Source organism: Schistocerca americana, chromosome 9 (genome assembly GCF_021461395.2).
Source record: "Schistocerca americana isolate TAMUIC-IGC-003095 chromosome 9, iqSchAmer2.1, whole genome shotgun sequence".
Lineage (NCBI taxonomy): Eukaryota > Metazoa > Arthropoda > Insecta > Orthoptera > Acrididae > Schistocerca > Schistocerca americana.
Genome location: NC_060127.1, coordinates 82,864,813 through 82,871,174, shown reverse-complemented (window position 1 = coordinate 82,871,174; position 6,362 = coordinate 82,864,813).

Below are 6,362 nucleotides of genomic sequence, written 5' to 3'. Positions count from 1 at the left end.
ACAGCGGTTTCCCCGGGCCTGTAATCCGGTTTCGCTGTTCTCTGAAGGGATTGCAGCAGGCCATAAATTGCGTCGCTGGCAGCGACCACGACAAACAAACAAACAAACGAACGTCTGCCGATAGCGGCCGCCGACCGAGTTTCAATTGAGCGCGCGCGCACAGCCCCCTGTATAATCGCCTGTATTCTGGACAACAGACAGCTCTTCCGCCCGCTTTGCGCCCGCCTTCTCCCCTTACATGTAAGGGGAGATACCTGTTGGTTTCGGTAGCCGGAAAATGGACGGAGCAACAAGTGCGCCGGCGATTTGTCCCGCAATTTCCCGTTTATTTACGATTTTTTTTTACCTTTTTTGTGCCCGTCCGTATACCACAGCAGTACAGAGGGCAATGAAATGGGTTTATTTATAACCAGTGCTGGGTCCACAGCATTCATAAAAGAGAGGGCCTTGTTTGACATTTCAGTTGGCACGTTGGAAACACGGGCTGTGCCATAAGGAAAGATCAATAATCACGAAAGGGACTGAAATGGTCATTATATGATAAAATTTTTCGCACAAGCATACGCTCTGTCACCAAGAATACTCGACATAAAAGGTAGTAAGTGATAATCAGCACAAATAACCGAATTTTGTTCGTTATTTTTATTGATGAGGTATTACTATTTATTTGTAGGGTGACAAAACTGCATTTCACAATTAAATAACATCATTATCACATCTGAACGATACTCCATAAGCCGCCGTGGCAGAGGGTACTTTTGGCTCCACTAACTGATGCCCCCTTCCCTGTTCCACTCGCAAACGACGCATGGGGACAAACATAGTCGGTAAGCCTCTTTATGTACACTACTGGCCATTAAAATTGCTACACCACGAAGATGGCGTGCTACAGATGCGAAATTTAACCGACAGGAAGAAGATGCTGTGATATGCAAATGATTAGCTTTTCAGAGCATTCACACAAGGTTGGCGCCGGTGGCGACACCTACAACGTCCTGACATCAGGAAAGTCTCCAACCGATTTCTCATACACAACAGCAGTTGAACGGCGGTTCCTGGCGAAACGTTGTTGTGATGCCTCGTCTAAGGGGGAGAAACGCGTACCATCACGTTTCCGACTTTGATGAAGGCCGGATTGTAGCCTATCGCGATGGCGGTTTATCGTATCGCGGCATTGCTGCTCGCGTTGGTCGAGATCCAATGACTGTTAGCAGAATATGGAATCGGTGGGTTCAGGAGGGTAATACAAAGTCGTGCTGAATCCCAATGGCCTCGTATCACTAGCAGTCGAGATGACAGGCATCTTATCCGCATGGCTGTAACGGATCTGCACGAACAGTTCGACGATGTTCGCAGCAGCATGGACTATCAGCTCGGAGACCACGGCTGCGGTTACCCTTGACGCTGCATCACAGACAGAAGCGCCTGCGATGGTGTACTCAACGACGAACCTGGGTGCACGAATGGGAAAACGTCATTTTTTCGGATGAATCCAGGTTCTGTTTACAGCATCATGATGGTCGCATCCGTGTTTGGCAACATCGCGGTGAACGCATATTGGAAGCTTGTATTCGTCATCGCCATACTGGCGTATCACCCCGCGTGGTGGTATGGGGTTCCATTGGTTACTCATCTCGGTCACCTCTTGTTCGCATTGACGCCACTTTGAACAGTAGACGTTACATTTCAGATGTGTTACGACCCGTGGCTCTGCCCTTCATTCGATCCCTGCGAAACCCTAAATTTCAGCAGGATAATGTACGGCCGCATGTTGCAGGTCCTGTACGGGCCTTTCTGGATACAGAAAATGTTCGACTGCTGCCCTGGCCAGCACATTCTCCAGATCTCTCACCAATTGAAAACGTCTGGTCAATGGTGGCCGAGCAACTGGCTCGTCACAATACGCCAGTCACTACTCTTGATGAACTGTGGTATAGCGCTGAAGCTGCATGGGCAGCTGTACCTGTACACGCCATCCAAGCTCTATTTGACTCAATGCCCAGGCGTATCAAGGCCGTTATTACGGCTAGAGGTGGTTGTTCTGGGTCCTGTTTCTCATGATCTATGCACCCAAATTGCGCGAAAATGTAATCACATGTCAGTTCTAGTATAATATATTTGTCCAATGAATACGCGTTTACCAACTGCATTTCTTCTTGGTGTAGGAATTTTAATGACCAGTATTGTAACTCCAATTTCTCGAATTTTCTTGTCGTGGTCATTTCGTGAAATGTATGTGGGAGGGAGTAATATAATGTCCGACTCTTCCCGGAAAGTGCTCTCTCGAAAGCTCAATAGTAAGCCTGACAGTGATCTACGACGCCTCTCCTGTAGCGTCTGCAAACGGAGTTCGTTGAGCATCTCATTAACGCTCTCAAGCCCATTAAACGATCGAGCGATGCAACGTTTAACTTCTATCAGTCCTACCTGGTAAAGATCCGAGACTGATGAACTATACTCCAGAATCGACTGATGATACTGTTGCTGATCATGATGATGATGATGTTTGGTTTCTGGGGCGCTCAACAGCGCGTTCATCAGCGCCTGTACAAAGTCCTAATTTTTACGCAGTCCAATTTTTTCACAATCCACTCTAGCCACTTTCATGAACAATGATGAGGATGTTATGATGAGGGCAACACAAACACCCAGTCCCCGGGCAGAGAAAATCCCCAACCCGACCAGGAATCGAACCCGGGACCCCGTATCAAGAGCGAGCTGCGGGCCCAGAATCAATCGAATAACCACCTTGTAAGCACCTTATTTCGTGGATGAGTTACCCTACCCTACCCTACCCTACCCCTTCCACTCCACAGCCTATTGAGCTGCTTTGTGTCGAAATTGTGTTCAGAACACCCCTCTGACCTGACACCTCAGGAATCATGCTGATGTCTCATCATAGACAATGTTATGATGACATTAGTAACTTGTATTGTGAGTGACTCTTTTACACATACAGTGACCAGCCAGAACACTATGACCACCTACCTACTAGCCGGCATGTCCAGCTTTGGCACGGGGAACACTGGCGACGCATCGTGCCATGGAAGCAGTCCGGCCTTGATAGGTCGCTGGAGGGAGATGACACCACATCTGCACACACAAGTCACCCATTTACCGTAAATTTCAGGGAGGAGGGCGATGAGATCTGACGACGCTTTTCATCACATCTCAGATGTGTTCGATTGGGTTCAGATCTGACGAGTGGGATGGTCAGCACGTCAATTGGAACTCGCCCCTGTGTGCCCTTCGTCACAACAGCGCAGCCTGAAGGACTGGCTAGCATTTTTGTTTATGTTCAAGCCTGCATTTCTCGCTCTGCTCCCTTATTTATGAACAATCCCTGTGAGTCCTTTAAATTATTCGTCTTTCCTTACAGCTTGTATTTTTTCTCTGTACTTCGAACATCTTGCACCAAACATTGCACATTGGGATATTTTGTGATCTCTCAAAGGCTTTTGATTGTGTGAATCATGAATCATGAAATTCTTCTAGATTAGCTTAAGTATTGTGGTATGAGTGGGACAGTGCACATATGGTTTAGTTCATATTTAACTGGGAGAATGCAGAAGATTGAAATGAACAGTACAGATAGTCTGCAAAAACCAGCAGAGTCCTCTAACTGGGAAGGTATCCCACAGGGTTCAGTCTTAAGTCCCTTATTGTTCTTAATATGTATTAACGACTTGCCACTCTACATTCATGAAGATGCAAAGCTAGTTCTTTTTCACTGATGATACAAGTATAGTAATCACACCCAACACGCAACAATCATCTGAGGAAATTGCAAATAATGTGTTTCAGAAAAATACTAAGTGATTCTCTGCAAATGGACTCTCACTAAATTTTGAGAAAATACCATTGATAAATATAGACTATCAACATAAGTCTGTTGCTAAGGCAGAATACTCAAAATTTCTGGGAGTGTGCATTGAAGAGAAACTGAATTGGAAGAAACACATCGATGATCTGCTGAAATGGTTAGGTTCAGTTACTTATGCTACTAGGGTTATTGCAAATTCTGGTGATAGACATGTCAGTAAATTAGCCTACTATGCCTATTTTCATTCACTGCTTTCATATAGCATCATACTTTGGAGCAATTCGTCATTAAGAGAGAAAATATTCAATGCACAAAAGCGTGTAATCAGAATAATAGCTGAAGTCCACCAAGATCACCTTGCAGACATTTATTTAAGGGACTTGGGATATGCACAGTACCTTCGCAATATATATATATATATATATATATATATATATATATATATATATATATATATATATTCACTTGTGAAATTTGTCATTAATAACCCATCCCAATTCAAAAATAACAGTGAAGTGAACAGCTGCAACTCTGGAGGAAAGGATGATCTTCACTATTCTGTATTAAATCTCACTTTGGCGCAGAAAGGGGTGAATTAGGCTGCCACAAAAATCTTCGGTCATTCGCCAAATAATAGATAGCCCACCAACACTTAAAAGCAAATTAAAAGAATTTCTGAATGACAACTCCTTCTATTCAATAGATGAATTCTTAGATATAAACTAGTAACTGTAGAAAAAAAAATTATGTAAAGAAAATTTATTTTAAAGTGACACGTTCCACATCGTTACGAAATGTCGTATTCATGAACTATGGAACAAGGATTAATGTATGTATGTACGTCTAACATTGGCGAACGCATTTTCCAGGTCGATAACGTGCAAGAGCTGCACATTATCTAAACCTCAGTTCGGTAGTTTTGATACATGACGTAAGCGACGTAGTATATGGTAGGTTTGCCGGTAGGATTGGTAAAATTTGTAAGGAACGAAACAAAAGAATATTTAAGAGAGAAAAAGGGAGCCGACGACTTCTCTTTGTTTTTTGTGTGTTTGGTTGTTTGTTTTGCACATAATTAGAACCGCACATAGTTTAGTGTTAGTACATCATGTATTTTACATCCTTACAGAATATAAGCAATAATATAAGTAATAAAAATCAGTTGATAGGATAATTTCTGCGCTTTTATGAAACCAAACCAATTATTTTTATGCAAGTACAGGTTACGTGCAAGAGTATAACAAATTATATGTAATTATTGTTGTTAGTTTGTGCTCAATAAAACGTTCTTCATTCTTTTCAAAGCCAAGAGCTTCCAGTTATTACTGATGAACGCGAAAGTTGTTTGTATAATTTCGACGAGGTACTGAGGCAATGTTCGATATATACTTTTGTGTTGCGTTTTCTAGCGCTATATGATAAATCTGTATTGTTTTTTTACCACAACATCCCTCTGTTTCTCGTCACAAATCAACAATTTTCGAATAAAACCTGAACTAAACACTGACAATTTCAGTTTTGCTGAGCCGCGCGGAGTGGCCGCGCGGTTAGAGGCGCCATGTCAGGAATCGGGCGGCCACTCCTGCCGGAGTGCCCATGGCTGCCACCACTCATCTCAAACATTCCCATTATTCTGTGTCACCCTGAACTATCATGACACTTCGGTAGACCATAGTCAAATCATCATGTAATATAAGCTGCAAATACGAGAAAAAATTAATTATGATAACAGAACAATAAATAAAAGGAGAAAGGGCAAACCAATCAGAAACACAATTTTCGACTTCTTCACAGGAATCGAAGTGCTCCTCAGCCAATGCGTGTCCCATTGATGAAAACAAATTGAAGTCGGAAGGGGCCAATTCTGGTGAATACGGCTGGTGGGGTAGCAGCTCCCAGCCAAGTGTTTTGATTGTATACTGAACCAGTTTTGCTTTGTGTGCAGGTGCATTGTCGTGTAAAAAAATTACTTTGTCGTGTCTTCTGGCACATTCTGGTCTTTTTCCGATCAATGCTTAGTTCAAATTGATCATTTGTTGTCTGTAGCGATTATTATTCACAGTTTCACCGGGTTTTAGAAGCTCCTGATACACCACACCTTTCTGATCCCACCAGACACAGAGCATTGTCTTCTTGCCGAATCGATCTGGTTTTGCAGTCGAGTTGATGGTTGTCCCGGATTAGCCCATGATTTTTCCCGTTTAGGATTCTTAAAATAAATCCACTTTTCATCGTCAGTAACAATTCGATGAAAAATTGATTTTCTTTCAAGTGTTTGAAGCAAAATTTGACAAATGGTTTTTCGGTTTTCCATCTGTCTTTCATTCAGTTCATGTGGCACCTATTTTCCATACCTTTGGATCTTTCCCATAGCTTTCAAACGGTCAGAAATTGTTTGTTGTGCAACATTTAGCATTGCTGCCATTTGCTTATGACTCAAAGTATCCAATATTGCTTGCAATTCGGCGTCAGGCTCTGTCTCAGGCTGATACTGATCTTCGGCCTGACATGGCTGCTTGTCCTGTTCCAGAGGTTGCCC